Source organism: Musca autumnalis, unplaced genomic scaffold (genome assembly GCF_047663935.1).
Source record: "Musca autumnalis isolate F117 unplaced genomic scaffold, ASM4766393v1 scaffold_5, whole genome shotgun sequence".
Taxonomy (NCBI): domain Eukaryota; kingdom Metazoa; phylum Arthropoda; class Insecta; order Diptera; family Muscidae; genus Musca; species Musca autumnalis.
The window spans coordinates 66,676,619-66,704,118 of record NW_027412088.1 but is presented as its reverse complement, the minus strand read 5'-3'; the positions used below and the strand labels follow the sequence as shown (position 1 = coordinate 66,704,118).

Sequence of the window (27,500 nt, the reverse complement as noted above, 5' to 3'; positions counted from 1 at the left end):
AATATTTATTTTAATAGCATTGTAGGTAGGTTTTTAAAGGAACAGTTTTTGTGACGGTTTAAAAAACAAATTTCAAAATCACATCTGGCCAATTATAATGCTGTGATTTTGTATCCATTCTTTATTCATGATTCCACATTGAATGCTACATTTGTCAGCTTCATCCATTCAAAACAATGTGTTGGCTTGACGTTACCCAAAAACTGATTTACCCTTTCAGTTTGCCAGCGACAAATTTCAAATCACAAAGGATATGTAATCAAATGCCAACATATTTCATTTATAAATAATAGTTTATCTTTTTTTTTGTGTTGTTTTTACAAAAAATAGTCACGTTTTATCATTTCCACCTGATACGTGTTATTCGATTCGAAAATTGATTGTGTGTGTTTTCCAAATGTTTTCATAAATTGTCCATTATCACTTTGGAAGGCGACTACTAATCATTTCATATTTCACGGTAGCTTATCAGCACTTAGTTAATCGGTATTTATTATTTGTAATGTTGAATGTATTTTTGTATGTATGTACATATGTATGTGTGTGTGAAAATATGTGGTTGTCATCTTGATGATAGGACAATTATTAATTGTTTAGTTTAAGTAATTTATTGAAGAGAAATACGTCACATTAAGTAGTCCCTGCACTGTGGTTCCGAACAGGGACAAACAAATTGAAAAAATAAAATCGACTATACCCAGAGAAAAATGACAACTTTGTGGTCAAATTGTCCGTTGCCGATAGTGTGTCAACATCGTTTGTGGTCGAAATGAGCACGCCGTTGTCAATTTGACAATGAGATGGTGTCAACTGCTTCGAGAATTGACAACGTAACTTGGTCAAAGTAAGCACGTTCGTCGTCGAAATATTAAAAAATGTGTTGCTCATATTGACACCATTAGTGATCATATTCAAAAATACAAAATGACAACAGCCGTGGTCAAAAAAAAAGTAACATCCCTGTGCTCATGTTGACACCATACGGTGCTGATTTTGAATGAACTTTTTTCGCTCTGTGTATTTGGGAATAATAGCCAAAAGCACATACGGATGCTACCATCTATGTTTCTGGCATAGGCAAAACTACGTGTTGCCAGGAGCCATTAGACATTTGTATTAGCATAAACGCGTTTTAACAGTGACTTTAATAATTAATATGCTCACAAAATGGAACATTTTCGTCCGATCAGTTTTCAGAACTTTCGACGTGGACTATCAGGACAAGAGTGCATCGTTGAAGCACCATCGTAGGATGGCACTGTGAAAAACTGATTTAATGAACTCATTCATGGCCGATGCTCGCTCCAAGGCGAAGGTCGTCCAAAAACGGCCGTTGTGCAGAGAACATTGATTCCGTGAGTGAACTGGTAATACAAGATCGTCATGTGACATACCGCAAAATATAGGTATCCTTGGGCCTGCAAAAATGTTCGTTCTCTTGCACAATTTGACAATCGCTCAAAAAAAGCCTCGTGTCGGTTGGTGCAAAGATATTTTGAAAAATTACGTTCTCGGTGCTTTAAAAGACGTTTATAAGATTGTCACAGGTGACGAATCATGGATCTATACGTATGGGTCCGAAAAAACAATCGCCAACAACAGCCAAATCCAACGAAAGTTGTTCGTGGAAGAAGCAATTCTTAGGCAAAAGTAGTCATGTGGTGACTATTCCGCTTGAGCAACGTAAGATGGTCAATTCTGACTGCCACAATTTGTTGCCTACAGTCTTCAAAGAAATTCGAAAAACGAACAAGAGAAGACGCGGATGACTTGAACATGCTTTTGAAAGTGACCCCTAGAATTTCGACGTAGTTTGTGGTTGGAATTCTGCTACCGTCGACCATGACATTTAACTTTCTTCTCACCTCTTCCGTCCATGTGGTGAACAGAGTGGCCATAGATTTTGTGGCGTATATTAGAATATTCTTCGGGTGGAAAAAGCTAGCAAGATCTGTCAAATATGAGTTCAGCCTTTCCCAAATGAGATCAGGGAATGTACCTGAAGCCAAAATCGTACAATCATCCCCTTACGTTACGATCTTATCGCCATCAGGAGGGGGCGGAATGCTGAAGAGGTAGAGGTTAAACAGTTCCGGAGATATGGGAACTCCTTGTTTCACTCTATGGGGGTTGGACTTCTTGTTCCCGACTGGTGTCCACATATATAATTGATTATCCAATGTTTCAATCTTAGCCGAAGGGTTGTCTGCTCGATGTCCTGAAACAGCGTGGAGAGCTTGACAGTATCAAAGGCTTTTGATAAGTCAAGCGCCTCTATCACTGTTGTATCACACGACTTGCTCTTGTTGAGTCCTCGATTGATATGTGTGGAGATGGAGTGCAGCACTGTTGTCGTGATGTGCTGCTTACGGAATCCATGCTGATAATCAGCAACTGGATAGCTTTTTCTGACGCTGGGGAGAACTAAGGCCTCAAGGGTCTTTGCTACTGGCGACAAAAGCCTGTACGTTTCACCAATACCATGGAGATTCCATCAGGCCCTACGCTTTGGATGATTTAAGGTTCCTGATGACATTCATTGTAAATTGTGGTGGTTCTTCCTCGACGGGAAGAGATCTGATGCGACGTAGTACTCTTCTCTTCGCCCTGTCACTCCCGGGGTGACCGACAAACCGTCGATTGAAATAAATTTCGCACCTGCTCAGTTCAGTCAGCGCATCGTCTCCAAAAGTGACTGAGGTCCCCTCTTCCTTCTTTCCAGGGCTAGAGAGTGACTTAACCGTTGCCCAAAATTCACTTATTCCGGCTCCAATGTTGCAACTTCTGTTTATGCTCAACAACTAACCTGTTAACTTCCAGTGTTAGCTCATTGAGTCTGGGATCACTGAGGGTCATCACGCTCATTTGCTAGTCCTGTCGTCTTTTCTGGAAAGTTTGGTCTCACTTCGGGTATAATGCGAGAGGCTGCAGAAGTGATGATGTCTTGGAACGTGCTTTCCGCTACCGAACATCAGAAGGTTTGGCCAGATCTCTGAAGCGGTGATTAATGAACTCTCTGAAATTCGGCCAATCAGCTTTCCCATGATTGACGAAAGTGCGGTGTTAAGAGGTGATGAACTCGGGCGGTGTGCTGATGGAGACCATTATGGGGAGATGGTCTGATCCAAGAGAAACGACGTTTTCCCAGGTGACGTTATTTGAACAGTTGACTCGATGGTTATGTCTGGCGAACTGTGACACTCTCCTCCAATTCTGGTAGGGGCGTCCTCATTGACCGTCAATCTGCTTAGCCAACACTATACCCCTCTGGTTGTTTCCGAGGACCGAATGGGTGGACTGCAGGGGAGTCGTGTAATCTGAGGACGACTCACTGAGGGCTGCGTTCACGCAGCATACATCAATATAGTCCCTCGCATGGACAAGTCCAGAACCACCCCTTAGATGCATCCACTCCCGACATCTATTGCATCTCACCGAAACTTGGGTTGGGGTGAAAATGCAGATGTGACAAACCGAGCACAAATATGTTTGTCTTGGATTTTTCTCCATCCCGGCATTCCGGGTTATGCTGCTCCCAACAAAGGAACACGATACAAATACAAACAGGTGTACACTGAGGTGGCAGCCGCTGGCCGGAACACGGATGTTGTGTGGTTCCAGGACAATCAGGTACGAGAGAATCCACTGCCGTGGGATTGGCGATTTTTGGTGGACAAATTTCGTGATCACTGGGAACCTTCAATGTCAAATTACAGCTGGTTCAACTAAAAATTCTGGGTAAAATCCTCAAAATACCGAAAATCGCGTGGTACCATTATATGGGCCTATACCAAAACATGGACCTATGTTACTGATTTTTGGTGGAGAACTTTCAATGCCACTGAGAACCTCAACTGTCGAATTACTGTTACTTCGGTTAAAAATTGTAGCAAAAATCCTCAAAATACCGAAAATCGGGAGGTATCGTTATATGGGGCAATACCGAAACATGGACCTATGTTGAACATTTTTTGCGGAGTAACTTGTCAACGCTGGAAACCTCAACTGTCAAATTTCAGTTACTTTGGTTAAAAATTGTAGGTAAAATCCTCAAAATACCGAAAATAGGAAGGTACCGTTATATGGGGACTAAACCAAAACATGGACCTATGTTAATGATTTTTGGTGGAGGACTTTCGAGTCCACTGAGAACCTCAACTGTCAAATTACAGCTAGTTCGGTTAACAATTTTAACTAAAACCTTTAAAATACTGAAAATCAGAAGGTATCTACCGAAATATGGATCTACGTTGAAAATGTTTGGCGGAGTAACTTGTGACCGCTGGGAACCTCAAATCTCAAATTATAGCTAAAACGGCTTAACATTGTCGCTAAAATCCTCAAAAATCGGGGGCTATATCAAAACATGGACCTATGTTGACGATTTTTGGTGGAAAACTTACGTGAGCACTGAGATAGTCAAATGTCAAATTACAGCTAGTTCGGTTAAAAATTTTACTCAAAATCCCAAAAATCAGGAGGTAACGTTATATATGGGGCTAAACAAAAACTTGGACCTATGTAGACGAATTTTGGGGGAGACGTTTTGTGATCACTGGGCACCATAAGTGTAAATTACAACTAGTTCGGCTAAAAATAGTAGCTAAAATGCTGAAAATACCAAAAATAGAGCAGTACCGTTTTATAGGCCATATATCAAAACTTGGACCTATGTTAAGGATTTTTGGTTAGAAGTCTCGTGACCACTGATAACCACAAATGTCAAATTACCGCTAGTTCGGCTAAAAATTTTAGCTAAAATCCTGGAAATACCGAAAATTGGGAGGTGCCGATTTTTGGTGGAGAAGTTTCGTGGCTATTGCTTACTTAGCTGGCCCAGAACGAAGCCTTTTACTACCTCAATATTATAGGAACCACCGCGTCGACACCATCAACTTGGTCTTCTCACCGTTTACCGCCAAACCCACTTTAGCAGATTCTCCTTCGACCTTTATAAAGGTATCAGTTACTTCCTTTACTGATCGGCCCATGATGTCTATATCATCAGCATAAGGAAGTAACATGTGACTATTGGTGTAGATTGCGCCACTTCTTTTGACTTTTGCCTCTCGTATAACCTTTTCTAGCAGGATGTTGAAGAGGCCACACGAAAGGCTGTCTCCTTGTCTGAAACCTCTTTTGGTACCAAACTCTTCGGAGAGGTTCTTTCCTATTTTAACTGAGGACCTCGTGTCAGTTAAAGTCATTTTACAAAGCCGGATGAGCTTTGCGGGGATACCAAATTCAGACATGGCTTGGAATACCTTTGAACGCAGCGGGCTGGCGAAGGCTGCTTTATAATCGACAAAAAGGTGGTAGGTGTCGATCTGCATCTCTTGGGACTTCTCCAGGATTTGCCGCAGGGTAAATATCTGGTCAATGGTGGACTTGCCAGGTCTAAAGCCGCATTGGTATGGTCCAATTATCTCGTTGACCATAGGCTTTAGTCGTTCGCACAATATCACGATCTTGTAGGCAATAGGGAGTAGACTTATGCCCCTATAGTTAGAGCATACAGTCTTATCTCCCTTCTTGTGGACGGGGCACAGGATACTCAGGTTCCAATCGTCGGGTACTCGTTCTTCCTGCCAGATGGTGCTAACTAGCTGATGAATACACCTTATCAGCGCGTCGTCTCCGGTTTTGAACAGCTCGGCTGGTAAGCCATCGTCCCCTGCTGCCTTATTATTCTTCAGCCGATTTATTGCTGTCTTTACCTCATCTTGGCTGGGCGGTATACATTCAATACCATCTTCTGGGATTGGGACTGTGGTATCTTCGTCGTCTTCGCTGCTATTTGAAAAATGTTCTTTCCATATCCTGAGTACACTATCTGTATCAGTTACCAAATTACCTTGCTGGTCTCTACAGGAGGATGTGCCTGTACCAAAGCCATCAGTTTCTTGAATATTCGCACTTCATTCTGGCTCCTGTAAATCTCGATTATTCACACTTCCGCTTTTCCATCTCTCTCTTTTTCCTGCGGAAAAGACGTTTCTCCTCTCTCCTTTTCTCCCTGTATCTCTCTTGTGCGCTACGCGTTGCTACGGATTGTAAAGTAGCCCTATATGCCGCATTTTTCTCTTCGGTGGCAGCACGACACTCCTGATCATACCATGGATTCCTTGGTGGAGGTCTCTGGTATCCAAGTATGGATTTTGCGGCTGTTTGCATGGAGTGGGCAATGCTTTGCCATTGCGCTGATATGTTATCGGGATGAGGAGTGCTTTGATTAAGCAATTGGGCTAGTTGAGTGGAATATGCTGTGGCTATCTGTTGTGATTGCAGCTTACCGATGTCTAACTTTCGTGTTGTCTCTGTTCGTACTTTGTTTGCTACGTTTAAGCGGGTGCGTACCTTTGCTGCAACAAGGTAGTGGTCCGAATCAATGTTTGCGCCTCGGAACGATCGTACATCCAACACGCTCGATGAATGTCTTCCATCTATCACAACATGATCAATTTGGTTTCTTGTTTTCTGATCTGGAGACAGCCAGGTGCCCTTATGAATATCGAGATGATTAAATCTGGTACTGCTAACTACCATGTTTTTTGCAGCTTCAAAGTCTATCAGCCTCATACCATTGTCAGATGTTTCACTGTGGAGACTGAATTTCCCGACTGTTGGGCCAAAGATATTCTCCTTTCCAATTTTGGCATTAAAATCGCCTAGAATGATTTTAATGTCATGGGCAGGGCAACGATCATATGTTTCTTCTAAGCGCTCGTAAAATATATATTTGGTCTGTTCGTCCTTTTCTTCAGTGGGAGCATGAGCGCAAATAAAGCTGATGTTGAAGAATTTAGCTTTTATTCGAATTGCAGCAAGTCTTTCATTCACTGGGGTGAAGCTGGATACCAGATGTTTTAGTCTCCGACTAACTACGAATCCGCAACCAAACTCATGCTTTACGTCATGGCAGCTATAATACAGTGCGTCACCTTTAGGTGTTGTTGTGACGCCTTTCCCAATCCATCGTATTTCCTGTATGGCAGTAATATCGGTCTTGTACTTTTCAAGTACGTCTGCCAATGCGAAGACTGCACCTTCTCTATAAAGAGTGCGAACATTCCAGGTACAGATTCGCAGATCATGGTCCTTAAAACGTTTGCGGGGTTCGTCAACTTTAGAGGGGTTTGTTTTTCTTTTCTTTCGTTTTTTCAGAAGCTGCCAGAAGCAGAGACATATTTGCCGATATTGTGAAAAATCTATGAATTTATTTGATTTTTTTATTTAAAATCCATTGTTCTTTGTAATTGTAATGGTCGCCAACATTCGTATGACGAATAGGCAAATAAAGAAGAAGAAGTTTTTTCATAGTAGGCTGTTTTTTCTAGGGGAGGGTTACTAACCCGACGCCCAAACCCAAGTTTTTGACGTTCTTATGGGCATATGTTAGCTCACTACCTATAACGGGTGTTAAAGGCAGTTCCCCAGGTGACACCACGGGGAGGTCAATGTCCACTTGGGATGAAAGAGGGACCAAGATAAATCCTGGGCTTTGCCATGTTAAAACCGGTCAGGACCGTTGCTTGGTATCTTCCATCCCCTACGTCAAATGTCAAATTACAGCTAGATCGGCTAAAATGTTATCGAACATACATCGAACATACAAATAAAAGACACATCTTCCCCAAATTTCATCGTCCTATCTCCATTTTTGTGGATGCTAGAGTGTTTACAACAGACGGACATGCATAGATCGACTCAGAATTGTACCCTGATCAAGAATATATATAATTTATAGGGCCGCAAAGCATTATTCCAATGTGTTACAAACGGAATAGCAAACTTAATATAACCTCCATACATGATGGAGGGTACAAAAAAAACTTTTTCAATAACATCTACCCAAGAAGTTCCACTTAAATACGAGTACTAATTATTATATTAACAAACAATCGTTCTCCTAATTATTTCCATCATAATTTGGAATTAAATGTAACAATTTTCCCCCCGAAAAAACAAAAAATAGTTGAACTTGTTGGCTAACTTAATTGATATAAAGTTATTTGTTTCGAATACCAAAACAAGAAACCAAAACATTTCAAATAGTTGTTTCGTACGTTGGTGGTTATCAAATTATGACATGTGTACGGTTTTTCCCGAAAAGCTATTTAGCAAAATTTATTGGCAATATAAAGTACAGGTGTATGGTGTTGATGCTAATTTGGCAATCAACTTTAGCTATTGGATCACGTTCACATGCTTAGATGATAAAGAGAAAGCAATATTTTATTTATTTGTGCGATTACTAGCTAAAAATGTGGGGTGGGGTTGTACTTTTGTGGGTGGTTTGGGTCGCCCTTTGACTTTAACAACTCTTGTTCTGACCCAAACCTTTACAAATACATTTTCCCCATTGAATTTAGATAAAAAGCTAAATATCAATATTGATAGCAAGATAAGCTTCTTTTCATGGTAAAAAGGGACCTTTAGGATATCTAAGATGCATGTACAGCACATATGCATAAGTTATAAATGCACATAAAACACATTGTGAATCCACATTGTAAAATGACGAACTACTTTGGATGATGATATTTTTAATGTAACCTTTAAATATTTCAGTTTTTAATGGCTACATTTAATATAAGTAAACGTATAGCGGAAACTCAATAGATGTCACTGGTTTAGTTTGTTTGCCTCTTCTTTTTTTTCAGAAAACACAAAGCCTTTTTTGATTTTTATTTTTTCAATTTCTTAACGCTGCCAGCAACTGTCCCAAAGGGAAACAAAATTCATTGATAACTTATTTCACCATCCTGGCGCTATCTTTGTTATCCTTTGCAGAGATTTACTAGCTTTTGCTTAGCCGCCTTATCTTGGCGGTCGTGGTTGGTAGTTGTTGTTGTTTATTGTTTTCTTGCCATTCAACTTTTCCTTTATGATGTAGATTTTCTAAGCCACAGGTTATAAGCGAAAGGTTTTCTATTAACCGAACCAATCGAAAGTTTCTTCATTGGTGTTCTATTGCATCTTGAATGCATTTTTTCTTGTTGTTGCCATTTTTGTTCTTCGTCAATCTTAGTTTTCAGTGTTATGTTATTGGTATTGGTAAAAATATGATATGGATGATGAAGAAAGAGAACTCTAAACGAACAAAAAAAAAAACTCAGCAACAACAATTTTTGTTGTAGAAGTATATGATATGGTTGTGTTCCGGTTTCTAGTTATACCTATATCCAGTTCTATCTATCTCCAGTTCTGCGATCTAGGGTAACAAAGCATCTAGAGTAAGTTGAGAAGGTTTTGCTGGACATTTTAAAAAGTGCAGAGCGGGACTGTACCGTCTAAAAAGCACCTTTCAACACGATACAATTTGATTACGGTAAAAATACTTCCTTATGTTTCTGTAATTTGTTTAACATTTTTTTTTTTTCACCTACCTAATGTTGCAACCATAATTACTACCTTTTGTATTATCTTCTTTAAAATTTTTTTTTCTTCCTACGAAATAATTAGATGGTTGGTCACAAAGCCTACAATGGCCAACAAAAAAAAATAACAAAACTTAATTAAGAGTTTTTTTACTACATTAAAATTATTTTTAATTTCATTATGTCATTTTGTTCTAAAATACTATTTTTTTTTTTTTTGAGTTTTAAAGTAATGATATAACAGAAGGACAATAAATTAGCAAAAACACTTCAAAATGTATAGAATTTTATAGAGGAAGACAATAGATGGTAATCTATGGGTCATATGTACAAAGGTATGTATTACGTAAATAGATGTATAAGCATACACATATATGTAGGTTTTCTTAGTTAATAAATAAAAAATAATTTAAAAAAATGAAGTTTCAGTGTTTTATTTAGGAATGCACTTAAAACTAGAAAATAATTTGTCGCTTAGCCTCAATAAATATATACTTTCTCATGATAGAATCTCTCAAATAAAACGCTTGCCGTTTAATTTTGCCACCATTTATAATTTAAATGCAAGCGTTTTATTTGAGAGATTCTATCATGAGAAAGTATATATTTATTGAGGCTAAGCGACAAATTATTTTCTAGTTTTAAGTGCATTCCTAAATAAAACACTGAAACTTCATTTTTATACCCTCAGCCTTTAGGCTAAGGAGGGTATATACACTTTGATACGATGAAAATGTGCCTAATCGAAATAATGGTTTTAGACCCCAAGTATGTTTGGACGAAATGTGTTTCAGGCAATTTGGAGTCGATCTAGCCATGTCCGTCCGTCTGTCTGTCCTGCTGGCTGGAGCGCACGATAACTCTCGAACAGATGAACCGATTTAGTTCAAATTTTGGCTTTCGTAATATTTTGCCCAAACTTAGTTTAAGTTCGAAGATGAGCTACATCGGTCCACTCCTTCCGGTACCTCCCCCACATAAGTTCGAAAATGTTCGGAAAGTTTGTGCGCACGATAACTCTTGAAGAGAGTTACCGATTTGGTCCATACTTTGTCTAGCGTAAACTTTCTATTAGAGTAATATGAGGTTCCAATATGGTCTCAATAGGTCCACTCCTTCGGGTACTTCCCACACAAAATTTCGGAAAAGTTCAGTTTAGGGCCATCTCGCGAATCGCTTTGATTTCTGTTTTAGCAACTTGTATTCACTGCCTTCCATACGACGGTACAAGTTTCATCAGGGGCAAGTCCATACTTCCTGAGAAAATAGCCTGAGAGTTGCAAAAAACCCCTATGACACCGTGTGAGGTGGTTGGAGCGCAAGATAACTCACGAACGGTTCTGCCGATTCGGTCCAAAATAGACCTTAGTAATATTTTGTTCAAACATAGTTTAAGTTTCAAGATAAACCATATCGGTCCACTCCTTCAGGTACCTCCCCCACAAAAGTTCAAAAATGTTCGGAAAAATTGTTCGTGCGGTAACTCTTGAAGGGAGTGGCCGAATTGGTCTATACTTTAAACATCCTAATATATCTACCAGATATAAATCAGGTTCAAATATGGACTATACTTGTCCACTCCATCCGGCAACTCCCACACAAAATTTCGGGTAAGTTCATTTTAAGACCTAATATCGAATCACTTTGATTTTTGTTGGAGCAACTTGCATTCGCTGCCTCAATCACGATTTTAAAAGTTTTTGTAGGGGCAAGTCCATACTTGTTGAGCAAACAGCCCAAAGAGTGTAAAAACCCACTATGGCACCATATGTTGTGGCTGGAGATAGATCCACTTCCATAACGGTCAATGTCGATCCATTCCTTTTAGTATCTCCTCCGCAAAATTTTTGATCTTTAATCCTAATTAACATTTTTGTCGGTTCGTACATCAAACATTTTTAAAACTCCCTAAATACATACGTTTTTTGGAAAAAAATTGTTTCAATATACACAGGCTGAGGGTATATCTCTGTCAGCAAAGCTGACTGATACTTTTTTACTTGTTTTAAATTATTTTTTATTTTTAACTTTTTAGTAAATACATTTTTTTTAGCACTGAGAACAAAATTATAGTCAATTTAGTCCAAACATTTAGATAAAAACTTTAAAATGCCAGAAATCGTGTAGTACCGTTATATAAAAGCTATACCAAAACCTGGACTTATGTTCCTAATTTTTGGTGGGGAAGTTTCTGTACTATTATGAACTCCAAATGTCAAGTTACAGCCAATTCTGGCTAAAAATGAAGATAAGATCCTTAAAACACTTGAAATCGGGTGGTACTACTATATGGGGGCTATACCAAACCCTGGACCTATGTCAACAATTTTTTGTGTGGAAGTTTCTGTACAATTGGGGACTCCAGATGCCAAGTTACAGCAAATTCGGCCTAAAAATTATGATAAAATCTTTAAAACACTTGAAATCGGGCCGTACCGCTATATGGGGGCTATACCAAAACCTGGACCTACGTCCACAATTTTTAATGGGTACGTTTCTGTACCATTGGAAACCCTGGTTGTCAAAAAATAGCCAATACGGCCTAAAATGTCGATAAAATACCGCTGGATGGGAGTTACTGGAAAAAATGGACCAATATTGGTTTTGGTTTCATATTCATGTATTGTCATCCAAATCTGAAATGTGTGAAAATTTTAAGTTTGATTGGTCAACTGCAGCTGTGTTAAAAATGAGTTTCCATATTTGAACTACACACACACCAAAGCAAGTTAAATAAAACACTGTAAAAATTTCGAATTAAAACAAGTAAAAAAAAAGTAGCAGTGGGCTTTGCCGACAGAGGTATACCCTCAGCATGTGTGAGTTGAAACACCTTTTCCCAAAAAAAAAACGTATGTATATTCAGAAATTTGGGCGTATCTAATGGAATTGACCGACACAGTGCATTTTGGTGGTGTGTCTTAGTTTGAGAGTCATTGCTCTCGGTAGGACCATTATATCATGAGACTTGGCCTTGCCTACAAAAAAACATAATATCGCTTTAAACAGGGCGACTTGGAGCACCTTCGGTAAAAATTTCCAAAAGATTCTTGAACAGACCCTTAACCGCACCGCAAATATTTAGATAATTTGTGTGGGAATGGACCTATAGGGCCCACGTTTTAACAGAAACTAAGTTTGGACAAAATATGTCGAGATCCAAAGATTGGACCAAATCGGTTGCTTAGTTTATGAGATATTGCGCTTACCATTTTAGCGAATATTTTCAAACTTTTGTGGGGGAAATACCGGAAGGAGTGGACCTATAAACACCATCTTCGAATTTCATCTAATATTCGAAGAAATATTACGATATGCAAAGTGTGGACCAACGCAGTATTCGTTTCGGGAGTTGTCGTGCACAACAGCCACTACACATGCTGGCCGTAGGGTTTTTTTACAGCTTTCGTGTCATTTTCTCAAGAAGTATGGACTTGCCTCTAAATAAACTTGTACAATCGTAATAGGGGCCTTGACTGCAACCTGTTGCAAGAAAAATCAAAACGATTCGAGAAGAGCTCCTAACCTGCACTTTTCCGAAATTTGGTGTGGGAGGTATCCGAAGGAGTTGACATATATTGTCCATATTCTAACCTGATCTATGTCTCGTAGAAATATTACGATGTCCAAAGTATGGACCAAATCGGTTACTGCCTTCGAGAGTTATTTTTAGTATTATTATTTTATTACTTAAACTAAGTTTGGAAAAAATATTACGAAAGCCAAATTTTGGACCGAATCGGTTGATCCGTTTGAGAGCTATCGTGCGCTCCAGTCAACCAGACAGACAGACGGACGGACTCCAAATTGTCTGAAACGGATTTCGTCCAAACATACTTGGGGTCTAAACCCATTATTTCGATGAGGCACATTTTGCCCGTATGAAAGTATATATATCCCACGGTGCTCTTGAAGCAACTTTAAATGGAAGGTGCTTACACCTGGGAAGTTTTTGCGGATTCTGAAACTACAATGTTCATCGCGACTCAAGTTGAAATTTTTAGGGGGTTTTTTTATTTTTTCACGATTTTGTTTGGTAACTGCAAGTCTTATCGAAATGGGACTAAAGAAAATGTTGTACCTACGAACATTCTCTACAAGATTGACCTTTATGATAATTTCGTAGGTTTTACCGTTATTGAGATATAGAAGTTCAAATTGGGGCAATGCATTGACTGTATTGCACCGCACAAATTTTGATAATTTGTGTGGGTGGTACCCTAAGGTAATGGACCTATAGGGCCCACTTTTGAACATAAACTAAGTTTGGATTCACTTTGGCAGATTTGTTGTGATGTGTGTTTACTTTTTATTTTTAAAGTATGCATATGCAAACCAAATTAACTACTCCCACTGTTATTTGGTTTGCATATGCGGCTACGAGAGTTTTTGAATATTAATGTTGAATTCGCATTTAAACGAATTCGTCGGTCACATTTATTCTTGAGCTCGAGTCGTCATAAAATTGGGGAAAAGTTTTTTGCTTCAATGCAAAGAACTGAGAGAACTGATGAGTCCATCGAACTTAAACTAAGTTTGGACAAAATATAACGAAAGCCAAATATTGGACCAAATCGATTAATCCGTTCGAAAGTTATTGTTCGCTCCAGCCAGATAGACAGACGGACATTGCTAAATCGACATCAATATGAGGTACCAGCAATTAGAGTTGGACAATCTAGTTCCCGGAGCGGATCGATCTTTCTAGTTCCTTTTCCCAAAAGGAACTAGTTCCTTAAAGTAGTTCCATAGTTCCGAGATCGATATAGTTCAACGAATCTTTCTCTTTCATCGTTCTTTTCATTCCAAATAGTTCCGACACCAAGATAGTTTAACGAATCTTTCTCTCTCGTCGCTCTTTTTGTTTTTTTTTTTCGTTCCAAATAGTTCCGAAACCGAAATGTTTTCATTGTTTGGTGGATGAATTGACATAAAAATAATAAAATTGAAGGAACGAGAAAAACGAAAAAAGGAACTATATGAACTAAAGGAACTATATAAACGCAAGAGCTGAATATAGTTCCAACAGTTCCTTGTCCGAAATAGTTCCTTGGAACTAGTTCGTTCCGGAACTACACAACTCTACCAGCAATACCCAGCTGACTGAACTAGACTTTAATGTTAGTGTCAAATTCCATACGACATTTATTTCTGTGTTCGATGTATATTAGGGATATATATTTTTGAGGAAAAAACATATCATTCAGAAAAAAAAACTATTTCCTATGAAGACTTCTTCATATCAATGCATTGATCATTGCAATGATATGTAACTCCTCCAAGTCCGTACGACGTTTCGCACACTAAAACACCGTTCTATAAGCGTTAGAACATTTGTTAGTATGTGTGGTATTTAGTTAAATTTGAAATAAATGAAATAAATAATACATTTGCTTTTTTGATTTCAAAAACCAATTTTCCCCTTTGTCAATGAATTTCCAGCGACCGCAAACAGTTTTGCAAGAATTCAATTTTCTGCAAGAAATAATGCATTTAGCGAAATGATATTGAAACAAGTAAAAAAGTATCAGTTGGCTTTGCCGACAGAGATATACCCTCAGCCTGTGTATATTGAAACAAATTTTTCCCAAAAAACGCATGTATTTAGGGAGTTTTAAAAATTTTGGGCGTTTGAACTGACAAAAATGTTGATTAGGATTTAATATCAAAAGTTTTGCGGAGGAGATACTAAAAAGAATGGATCTCCAGCCACTACATATGGTACCATAGGGGTTTTTTAGAACTTCAGGGATGTTTGCTCAAGAAGTATGAACTTGCCCCTGAAACAACTTTTACCATCGCAATTGAGGCAGCAATGCAAGTTGCTTCAACAAAAATCAAAGTGATTCGAAAGCAGGTCTTAAAGTGAACATGTATCCGAAATTTTGAGTGGGAGGTACCGGATGGAGTGGACAAATATAGTCCATATTTGAACCTGATCTATATCTGGTAGATATATTAGGATGTGTAAAGTATGGACCAATTCGGCCACTCTCTTCAAGAGTTATCGTACGCCCAATTTTTCCGAAAATTTTTGAACTTTTGTGGGGGAGGTACCTGAAGGAGTGGACCGATATGGCTTATCTTCGAACTTAAACTATGTTTGGACAAAATATTACTAAGGCCACATTTTGGACCGAATCGGCAGATCCGTTCGAGAGTTATCTTGCGCTTCAACCACTACACACGGTGTCATAGGGGTTTTTTGCAACTTTCAGGCTATTTTCTCAGGAAGTATGGACTTGCCTCTGATGAAACTTATACCGTCGTATGGAGGGCAGTGAATACAAGTTGCTAAAGCAAAAATCAAAGCGATTCGAGAGATGTTCCTAAACTGAACTTTTCCAACATTTTGTGTGGGAGGTACCCGACGGAGTGGACCGATTGAGTCCATATTAAAACCTGATCTAAGTCTGGTACACGCTCCACGATGGGCAAAGTATGGACCAAGTCGGTTACACCCTTCAAGAGTTATCGTGCGTACACATTTTCCGAACATTTTCGAACTTTTGTGGGGGAGGTACCGGAAGGAGTGGACCGATATAGCTCATCTTCGAACTTAAACTAAGTTTGGACAATACATTACGAAAGCCAAAATTTGAACCGAATCGGTTCATCCCTTCGAGAGTTATCGTGCGCTCCAGCCAGCCAGCCAGACAGACAGACAGACGGACGGACATTGCTCAATCGACTCCAAATTGTCTGAAACACATTTCGTCCAAACATACTTGGGGTCTAAAACCATTATTTCGATGAGGCACATTTTGCCCGTATGAAAGTGTATATCGACGCCTCCAAACAATAGTATGCTAAGTCGACTTAGCATGTTTTCAAGTTCTTTACATTTTTATATTTAACGTCCTTTAACTTAAATTCTGTCAAATTTTGGTAATGATCGGACAATCCGAACAGAAGTTATAAACAAATATTTACTTAGCATAGTACTGAAGGTCGAAGAAATTTCCAAACTTTTAAAGCTTGTCCTGCAAAACTGGCTTTTCAGAATTAGCAAAATATTATTTGGAGGTGTCGAACGTCCTTTAACTTAAATTCTGTCTAATTTTGGTAATGATCGGTCAATCCGAACAGAAGTTATAAACAAATATTTACTTAGCATAGTACTGAAGTTCAAAAAAAAATGTCCAAACTTTGAGAGCTTCTCCTTCAAAACTCACTTTTTAGACTTAGCATACTATTATTTGGAGATGTCGATGTACCCTTCATAGCCTAAAGGCTGAGGGTATAAAAATTCAAATTGAAAATGCAACGAATTTTCATTCATGTTTTTCAAAATATTCAAACAAACGTGCAAAAATATTAGTTTTTATTTATTTTGCTTACATATACCGATGATACTAACATTACAAGCAAAAATAAATTTCTATGTGGTTGTTGAGTTGTATTTGTTGTAGTATTTACTTTACCTTATTTTTTCTAGCATGATTACAGTCGAAAGCCTACTTATTACGGCTTAAAAGCTCTGCCAGTCTTTTTGATTAGCAGGTTATAATTGTTCCACAAACATCCCAGATGAGACAAGGGAGACTTCTCTCATATCAATGAGTGCACCCCGATTCACATTAGCTAAATGATATGGGACCTACTGTTTATCGCCGAGTCCGAAAGGCGTGTCTTAAGACACCACTTGTAGAGCAGTTTTACATGGCTGAAATATTCTGGAAATGTCGCTAACATTACTGAGGGCTATTTTGCCAACGTTGAAAATTTGTTTGATGTTACCTGGCCGGGGAATCGATCCCACGACCTTCAGCGTGCAAGGCTGATGTGTATACCATTGTACCACGGTGGCACCCAGGTTACATTACTTGAATACATCTAATAGAAGCAGAGATATTTGGCATTACAACAACAAATTTCAAAATATTAAAATTGTTAGTAATCATATTGAAACTAATGAAATTAAGATATAAATCTATTTTAACCATGCCTTATAGGGTTATAATAAACAAATTCAACATTTTTATCCCCAAAAATGAATTTTCCATTCCATAGACCTTGACATTGACCATTTTGTTAAAATTAAGACCAACTCTTTAATATGATAACAGGCCATCCGAAAAAGCACCGTCATGGGATTTGTCTGGACAACATCAGGATTAAAATAAAAATAATTTCCAACCTCCTTAATAAGTAATGAACAGAAAAAAACACACAAAACATATTTATTCAACACACGAACAAATATGTTAATTTACAGTTACGTTTTTTGCTTTTTTTAAAGAACACATTATGCGAAAATTATTCGCTTTTGTTTTGTTTTAATTTTATTTTCTTGTTTTAATATTAAAAAGGAAGTTATAAACAACTTATAGACAAAAAGGATTTCCGATAGTATTTAGCTGTAAACTGCCTCCCAAACACTAACATAAATATGTACATATGTATGTGTGTGTAGTTTTTTACTATTAAACATTTTTACTCATACCGCTGTAATAATTGTGAAGAATAAACTGACCTTTTAAAGGATTATTATTAAAATAACACATAAAATAATGTAAAATTAGAATTTTTTGCATGAAAACACTTTTGAGGCGTCTGCAGAAATCGCATATGTATGCATGTATGTATGTATGAGAACGTATATATGTATATCATACTATGAAGTTATGCATCATCCGTATGCATTGTAAAGTACGCATAAGATTGAATTATTTACAAATTAAAAAAAATAATTATTATTCCGCTTCGGCCCCACTTGGGCCGAATATTTGGAACATGCGGGCCATTATCAAGAAATATATGGGAAATACCATTAAAACATTGTAAACAAGTAAAAAATTATCAGTCGGCTTTTTGTCGGCAGGTATCAATCTGTGCTTAAGCCTAAATGTTTGAACTTTTATGTGGGAGGTACTGGAAGTAGTGGACCGATATACCAATGTCAATCACTCCCTTCCATAGTTGTCGTGCCTATAAAGCTCTTTAGTTTGTCACCGCGGATTTTTAGAGCTATTGAATCATTATGTCAAGAAGCATGGTCTTTCCACGAAAAACATTATATCGCTTTAACAGGACCACAAGACCATACTTTGGGTAAAAATTTGCAAACGATCCTCGAACAAATTGGATACTTAATCCTTAAGTTTAAATGTTCATCCAGTCAGTTGTAGTGTTGTTGTTTACAGATTTTGGGAAGTATGGACTATTGTTGGTTAGGTAGGATTGTTGCCTTTAAAAAACGTTTTAATAAATTACGGTAGCCTTTACATGTAGTGAGCTATTTATATATTTTATCTATCTTTTATATATATTTTATTTTTCCTCTGGTACTAAATTTTAGTGAAATTCAAATTTTAGTACATTATGACACTGTGCAACATTTTTAAGGTAATCTTGTGCAAACAATTTAAGCTGAAGATTTTATGAAACTACAAATCCAAACAACAAAAACCGTAGTTGTGTTTTAATGTGTGAGATTCAGCTTGGATTTTATGGCCCCATCTAAACATGGTTAAATATTCACTTTTTAAAGCAATTCTGTACTATATCTCTGAAACCTATGTGAATATTCATCTGACCTCTGAAGCAAATTTGTAGATAAAGGCAAGAATAAAATATTTAGAGAAATAATGAACTCGAAAAACTGCATTTATTGCCTCAAATTTTATAAAATATCGACATTTTCCATAATTTGTACACATTTCACGCCATATCTCCAAAACCATCAATTTTTCTTTCTTAATGTTTCCTTTTATAAAAATATTCGCTGGAATGCAATACGCAACTCTTCAGAATATGCCATGGTTGTAAAATGCCATGCCGTTGGGTGCCACCGTGGTGCAATGGTATGCACACTAGGGTTATGACTTTTTTACAACCTCATATCCCTGTATCATAGCGTGATGAGTTTTCCCATAAGATTACATAAAATTTTAATTATAAGGTGATTCGTTGAAAAAACCTCACGCACAAAATGATTTTAAAATTTGAATTTATCAAAATTATGGAAAATTTTTGAAGTCACTGAAAACAGACATATAATTGAAAATAAACTTTAGAGCCACATGAGATAATTAAAATGACATAAAATTTATTTCTCACTATTTTTCTTCAATTTTGAGAATCGTAAAAATGTCGTAAACGCTTTTATTCAAAAATATAATTTTTTAACAAAAAACAAAAAATTTAAAATTTTTTCAAAGTGAAATTTTTCGCGACTTTTTTAATATTTGAATGAAATAAACGTTATTATAGTTATTAGTAGGTTTATATTTATTCATTCGTGCAACAAAAAATAATATTTTGAAAAAAATTTTTTTTTTCATTCCATATATTTTTTCAAAAAATAATTTTTTTAAAATCGATTTGTGCGTGAACTTTTTTTATATTTCAATGGAATAAACGATAGCATAGTGATTAATAGGCAAAAGTTCATTCATCCCTGCTACAGGAAATCATTTTTGAGGAAAAATGTCAAAAAGTCATAACCCTAATGCACACCCGCCTTGCACACATAAGGTCGTGGGTTCGATTCCCCGGCCAGACAACATCAAAACACTTTTCAACGGTGGCAAAATACCCCTCAGTAATGTTGGCGACATTTCCTGAGTATTTCAGCCATGAAAAACTTCTCTACAAAAGTGGTGTCTTAGACACGCCGTTCGGACTCGGCGATAAACTGTAGGTCCCATATCATTGAGCTAATATGAATCGGGGTGCACTCATTGATATGAGAGAAGTCTCCCTTGTCCCTTATGGGATGTTTGTGGAACAATTATTATGTAAAATGCCTCTATCACGTTGTTTTCAGTATATTTGTCAACGACGATTTAAATCGTATATTAATAATGTGGTGAAATCCGAAATGCGAGAATAAACTGTTGGTGTGAACTGTGTTGGAAAAACGTGTTGTAAAAGATATGATGCAAAATACAGCTGAAACAACATGAAGAAAGCATTGTAGAGTTTCAGAATGTTCTGAAAAATTGTTGAGAACTTTATTTGGAATATTTTTGCAAAAAGTTAGTTGGTTCAACTCCCAATAGTTTAGCTGATACTGACCAGAATTTCAGAAATTATGTAAATTTATCCATATTTTATCGATTTTGATGCCACAGATGGAGTTTTTCTTATGTGGTCTGTTCAAAAGATAAGTCCTACAAGTTCAGGCTACAATATTACCAAGGACAGCAAATTTCTAATCGTTTCTGAAATAAAAACCCGATTAATGCAAAAAACTGTAGTTTTAGTCCGATTCACGTGAGACCATAAAATACGAATTGTATCTGGCAGGACAAAACCCTACCAGGGTGTTTGTAGTCTCAACATGTACTTTCAAAAAATGCATACTGGTAGTAGATTGCATAGTGTAACGTTCTTTCAGCCCATTTATACTTTTGTACCCGTTTCGTTTTTTTAGTTTTTTTTTTTTTTTGTATTTTTATAGTTTTATTTATTAGGGTTCGCCGTTTTTAATATACAGGAAGTTAAACAAGTAAGAAAGAAACAACAAAAAATTCAAACACAATAATTGTGTCGTATATAAAATATATTGATTGTGTATCACGAGATTGATTTAAAATCTGCAGGTACCGCAATGGGGGCCTATGCCAAATCATTGACACATACCAAACATTTTTAGTAAGCAAACTTCTTCATAAAGGACTCAAAATATTAAATTACGTTAAACTAAGTTGGGAAGTAATTTTTAAAAAAGTTTTAGAGTTAACTTGCACAATACGAGCCATTTTAGTATGTGCTGGCAGACTTTTGGAGCTTTTGTGTCATTATCTCAGGAAGTATTAACTTATTCCGGAAAAAAAAATTTACCGTTGTAAATGAGCCCACTCGAACAACCTACTGAAAAAAGAATCAAAACGATGCGAGAGGAGCTCTTAAAGTGCACTTTTTCCTAATTTTGTGTGGAGGTACCCCATGGAGTGGACCGATGTAGTCCATATTCCAACCTGATAAATGGCCGGATGAAATAATACGATGTACAAAGTCTGCACCAATCAGATAATGTTGCGGATTTGCCATTTTGGTTGGTACGTTTAGGGTTTCAGCTTTTATGCCAATATCTCAGAAAGTATGGACTTTCGCAAGAAAAAAATTGTACCGCCATAAAGTAAGCCGCAAGGGCAACCTACTAAAAAAATCAAAACGATCCAAGAGGAGCTCCTAAACTTTACTTTATCGTTATTTTGTGTGGGAGGTACCCGAAGGAGTGGACCGATATAGTCCATATTCGAACCCAATCTATATCTGGAAGAAATAATACGATGTGCAAAGTTTGGAACAAATCAATTGCTCACACCATTTTACGGAAAATTTTTGAACTTTTGTCAGGGAGGTACCCCAAAGAGTGGACCGATATGGTCCATCTTCGAACTTAAACTAAGCTACGATAACCAAAATTTGGTTCGAAACTGTTGATCCGTTCGAGAGTTATCGTGCCCACCAGCCATACAGACGGCATGCCTAAATCGACTCAAAATTATCTGAAACGAATTTCGTCCAAACATACTTGGGATCTAAAACCTTTATTTGGATGAGGCACATTTTTGTATATAACGGGTGATTTTTTAAGAACTATAGGAAAGTTTTTCAAAAACATACACATAAAATTCAGAAAAATGGATGAAATCTTTATTTGAATCGATAGTACGGTCCATATAATTTAATGTTTTAAGATTATTTCATGCAAATGTTGACCGTGACTGCGCCTAAAATGGTCCATCCGCTTGGTCCAATTTTGGTATACTCTTTCCAACATTTCGGCCGGTATCTCGAGAATAAATGCATCAATGTTGTCTTCCAATGCGTCAATTGTAGCGGGCATGTGTGTATAGACATGAGCTTTAACACAGCCCCACAAAAAATAGTCTAAAGGCGTTAAATCGCACGATCTAGGCGGCCAATTCTGCGTATTAACGTGCCCATTGAGCCAAAAATGAGTTCGTCGCTGAACACAATTTTTCGATAAAAAAGTGGATCTTCGAACACGAAACGTCCGTCAGCTGTTTAAACCAGTGTTGCCAAAAAGATAATAGATAAAAAATCACCCTTTACATATACACTTTCAGCTGGCAATATGTGCCTCATCGAAATAATGGTTTTAGACCCCAAATATGTTTGGACGAAATACGTTTCAGACAATTTGGAGTTGATTTAGCCATGTCCGTCCGTCTGTCTGGCTGGTGCGCACGAAATAAAATTTGGCGTTCGTTATATTTTTTCCAAACTTAGTTTAAGTTCGAAGATGGGTTATATCGGTCCACCTCTTTTGGTACCTACCACACAAAAGATTGAAAATGTTCGGAAAATGTTTGCGCAAGATAACTCTTGAAGGGAGTAACTGAATTCGTCATAACTTTGGACATCATAATATTTCTACGAGATCAAAATCGAATATGGACACAATCTGTAAACTGCTTCGGGTACCTCCCACACAAAATTTCGGTCAAATTCAGTTTATGACCCGCTCTCGAATCGCTTTGATTTTTGTTGTAACAACTTGTTTCATCAGGGGCAAGTCCATACTTTCTGAGAAAATAGTCTGAAAGTTGCAAAAACCCCCTATGACACCGTTTGTAGTGGTTGGAGTGCTAGATAACTCTCAAATTGATAAATCGATTTATTCCAAAATTTAGCCTTCGTCATATTTTGTCCAAACTTAGTTTAAGTTCGAATATAAGCCATATCGGTCCACTCCTTCAGGTACCTCCCCCACAAAAATTCGAATATGTTCGGAAAAATTGTGCACACAATAACTCTCTAGAGTGACCTATATGGTCCATACTTTACACATCCTAATATATCTACCATATATAGATCAGGTTCGAATATGGACTATAATTGTCCATTCCTTTGGGTACCTCCAAAAAAAAATCGGATAAGTTCACTTTAAGATCTGCTCTCGAATCACTTTGATGTTTGTTGAAGCAACTTGCATTCGCTGCCTCAATTGACGGTAAAAGTTTTTTTCAGGGGCAAGTCCATACTCCTTGAGAAAACAGCCCGAAAGGTGTAAAAAACCACTATGGCACTCTCGAACGGATCTGCCGTATATCAGGTTTGAATATGGACTATATTTATCCACTCATTGGGGTACCTCCCACACAAAATTTTGGATAAATTCACTTTAAGATCTGCACACGAATCACTTTGATTTCTGTTGAAGCAACTTGCATTCGTTGCCTCAATTATGACGGTACGACGTTTTTTCTAGGGCAAGTAAATACTTCTTGAGAAAACAACCCGTCATATTTAGTCCAAACTTAGTTTCAGTTCGAAGATGGGCAATACCGGTCCACATCTTCCGGTTCTTCCCCCCAATTTGGTCTAAACTTTGGATATACTAATACACTGGCGCTAAAGTAAATTTCCGATGTTTTTTGGCTGTAATTTAAAAAAGTTGAAAACTTTGATTCTTCTTGTGGATTATTTTTATACCCTCAGCCTTTAGGCTAAGGAGGGTATATACACTTTGATACGATGAAAATGTGCCTCACCGAAATAATGGTTTTAGACCCCAAGTATGTTTAGACGAAATGTGTTTCAGACAATTTGGAGTCGATCTAGCCATGTCCGTCCGTCTGTCTGTCTGTCCTGCTGGCTGGAGCGCACGATAACTCTCGAACGGATGATCCGATTCGGTTCAAATTTTGGCTTTCGTAATATTTTGCCCAAACTTAGTTTAAGTTCGAAGATGGGCTATATCGGTCCACTCCTTCCGGTACCTCCCCCACAAAAGTTCGAAAATTTTCGGAAAATTTGTGCGCACGATAACTCTTGAAGGGGGTAACCGATTTGGTTCATACTTTGGCCATCGTGAAATACGTACCAGACTTAGATGAGGTTCCAATATGGACTCAATCGGTCCTCTCCTTCGGGTACCTCCCACACAAAATTTCGGAAAAGTTCAGTTTAGGACCTGGTCTCGAATCGCTTTGATTTTTGTTTACGCAAGCTATATTCACTGTCCTCTATACGACGCTGTAAGTTTCATTAGGGGCAAGTCCATACTTCCTGAGAAAATAGCCTGAAAGTTACAAAAAACCCTATGACACCGTGTGTAGTGGTTGGAGCGCAAGATAACTCTCGAACGGATCTGCCGATTCGGTTCAAAATTTGGCTTTCGTAATATTTTGTCCAAACTTAGTTCAAGATAAAAGATGGATTATATCGGTCCACTCCTTCCGGTACCTCACCCACAAAAGTTCGAAAATGTTCGGAAAATTTGTGCGTACGATAACTCTTGAAGGGAGTAACCGATTTGGTCCATACCTTGCACACTATGAAATTTCTACCAGGCTTAGATGAGGTTCCAATATGGACTCAATCGGTAAACTCCTTCGAGTTCCTCCCACACAAAATTTCGGAAAAGTTCAGTTCAGGACCTGCTCTCGAATCGCCTTGGTTTTTGTTGTAACATCTTGTATTCACTGTCCCCTATACGAAGGTACAAGTTTCCTCAGGGGCAAGTCCATACTTCCTGAAAAAATAGCCTGAAAGTTGAAAAACAAACCCTATGACACCATGTTTATGGGTGGAGGCGCAAGATAATTCTCGAACGGAAATGCCGATTCAGGCCAAAATTTGGCCTTCGTAATATTGTTTCCAAACTTAGTTTAAGTTCGTAGATAAGTCATATCGGTCCACTCCTTCGGGTACTTAGCCCACAAAAGTTCAAAAATATTTGGAAAAATTGTGCGCACGATAACTCTTGATGGGAGTGACCGATTTGTTCCATACTTTACAGATTCTCATAATATCTACCAGATATAGATCAGGTTCGAATATGGACTATATTTGTCCAATCCATCCCGTACCTCTCACACAAAATTTTGGATAAGTTCACTTTAAGACCTGCTATTGAATCACTTTGATTTTTGTTGAGGCAACTTACATTCGCTGCCTCAATTACGATGGTAAAAGTTGTTTCAGGGGCAAGTCCATACTTCTTGAGAAAACAGCCCGAAGGGTGTTAAAACCCTATATGGCACCCCCATGATCTATGTCGGTCCATTCCTTTAAGTACCTTTTCTGCAAAATTTTTGAACTTTAATCCTAATCAACATTTTTGTCGGTTCATAAGACCAAAATTGTGAAAAAAGTGTTTCAACTTGCATAGGCTGAGGGTATATCTCTGTCGGCCAAGCCGACTGATACTTTTTTACTTGTTACATGCTGAGATATAGAAGTTCAAATAGGGGCAAAGTACTGACTGCATCGCCTCCCTATAAAACAATGTCATGTACGGTGCGCCTTAACTAAATGTTAATGAAAACCGCTTACACCTGGGAATTTTTGCGAATTCTGAAACAGCAATGCTCATAGATGAGAAAAATCAAAAAAGAAAAAGAAAAAATTGGCGGAGCGCTTTTTAAATAAATCGCGTTTAAAGTCCACATTTTTAGAGTTTTTTAGGTTCGTTGTGGTCCTAATCTATATCTCAGAAATGGTAAAACCTACGAAAATACCATTAAGGTCAATCTTGTAGAGAATTTTCACTGCTACAACATTTTCTTTAATATCATTCCGATATAACTTCTGGTTTCCAAGCAAAATCGTTAAAACCTAAACAAACCCCAAAAATGTGAACTTTAACCGCGATTTTTGTTAAAAATCACTCCGGCGATTTTTGTTTTTTGATTTTTCTCATTTATGAACATTGTAGTTTCAGAATCCAAGGTGTAAGCATCTTTCATTCAAAGTTAGTTAAGGCGCACCGTGCGTGTTTTCTAAAGGACTTAGTTTTTTATGAAAATATCTACTATAATTTCGAAAGTGCAAGTGCCAAGATGATGATAGAAATCAATATTTTGTATCACTTTTTAGTGAACAGAATTTCAAATACGCCTACGGTGGTAAATCTTGTTCACATATTAAAAATCCCTTGCCCATAATTACAAATAAACACACAAAAACAAATACATTTAAATTCCCCTATTACTCTAACGTCCTTTAAATACACACGTTTTCAAGAGAAATTTGACATCAATTTACAATACAAAACACTCCATTTTTTGTTTCTTTCATTTCATTTGTATTTTAAAGCCAAGCTCAAATAACTAAGAATCATTTTACACAATGTTTCCTGTTGGTTGTTTGCTTTCAAAGTTTTTTTTTAATGTCAACTCAAATATTTGACGCTGTAATTACACACCGACCACAAAGAAATGAAAACAGAATCCTTTAATCTGCATTTGTAATATTTTACACAATGTTTTCCCATTCATTTGTTTTACTTTTGTCCTATTTCGTATTTTTTTTAATGAAATAATAATGACACTCACTTTTTTGCAAAAATTATGTGTAGATGTAGGTAATAATTAGAGATCCGTCGTGACAAGCTGCTGCAACTAAACAAGAGAAGGTAGTTGTTTGGTTTGGTTAATTATTGTGTTTTACACCTGTCGTAGAATTCAATGTCACAGTCTTGAGGAAGTGTACGGATTTGTAAGGCTGTTTTGTTTTTTTTTTCAAATGACAAACGGACTACGTTACACCGGATGGTTAATACAACTCACACAATCACTAACACTAACTAACACACACTCGCACTTACTTCGTCTTCTTGTTGTACGTTAACGTTTGAAATGAACAAACCTGAATGAAGAATATCCTGTTTGTGGTCTTGCCTTTTATATCATATCCAAATGTACTTCAGCAGCAGCAGCTTTGATGTATCGTAACTGTTGCTCTTTTTGTTGTTGTTGGTGCTGCTGTTGCGTTAACACAGATACAAACAAACAGGCAAAAAACATGACAAGCAACAGCGTTGATTGTTACAAACAAATGTTGAGCAGACAAAAAAACACCAGTTGAACTGTAAACACACCTGCCCTCACTCACATGGCCACGGAAGACACACTGTGAGTGTAATTTGAGAATGTGTGTTGGCGTTTAGAGTGGTAAAGAGTTCGAGAGAGAGAGAGTACTGAAAGGTGATAACAACGATACAATTTCGATTCAAAAGTTAGAAATAAAGCAACTCAACCATCCAACAAACCAACCAACCAACCATCATAAATTGTGCGTAAACCATGTGATGATGGATATGATGACACTCACACACACACCCATATATATAACCACATTTATGTGATTTTAATTGTACTTTCAGCAACATGTTGCCAATGAGTGGTCAATAAG

The 27,500-nt window shown here is 37.4% G+C and overlaps 1 protein-coding gene across 1 annotated transcript in view; it reads right to left on the bottom strand.

The window, feature by feature from the left end:
• RYa (RYamide) overlaps nt 1-26,960 on the bottom strand; it is a 77,865-nt gene extending 50,905 nt beyond the window's left edge. Inside the window, exons 1-2 of the mRNA XM_073988177.1 lie at nt 26,914-26,960; nt 26,642-26,707 (exon numbers count right to left, since the gene is read on the bottom strand). The gene's annotated coding sequence lies outside the window, so the exon portion shown is untranslated. The remainder of the gene's footprint in view (nt 1-26,641; nt 26,708-26,913) is intronic.
• Between the last annotated feature and the right edge of the window lie 540 nt (nt 26,961-27,500).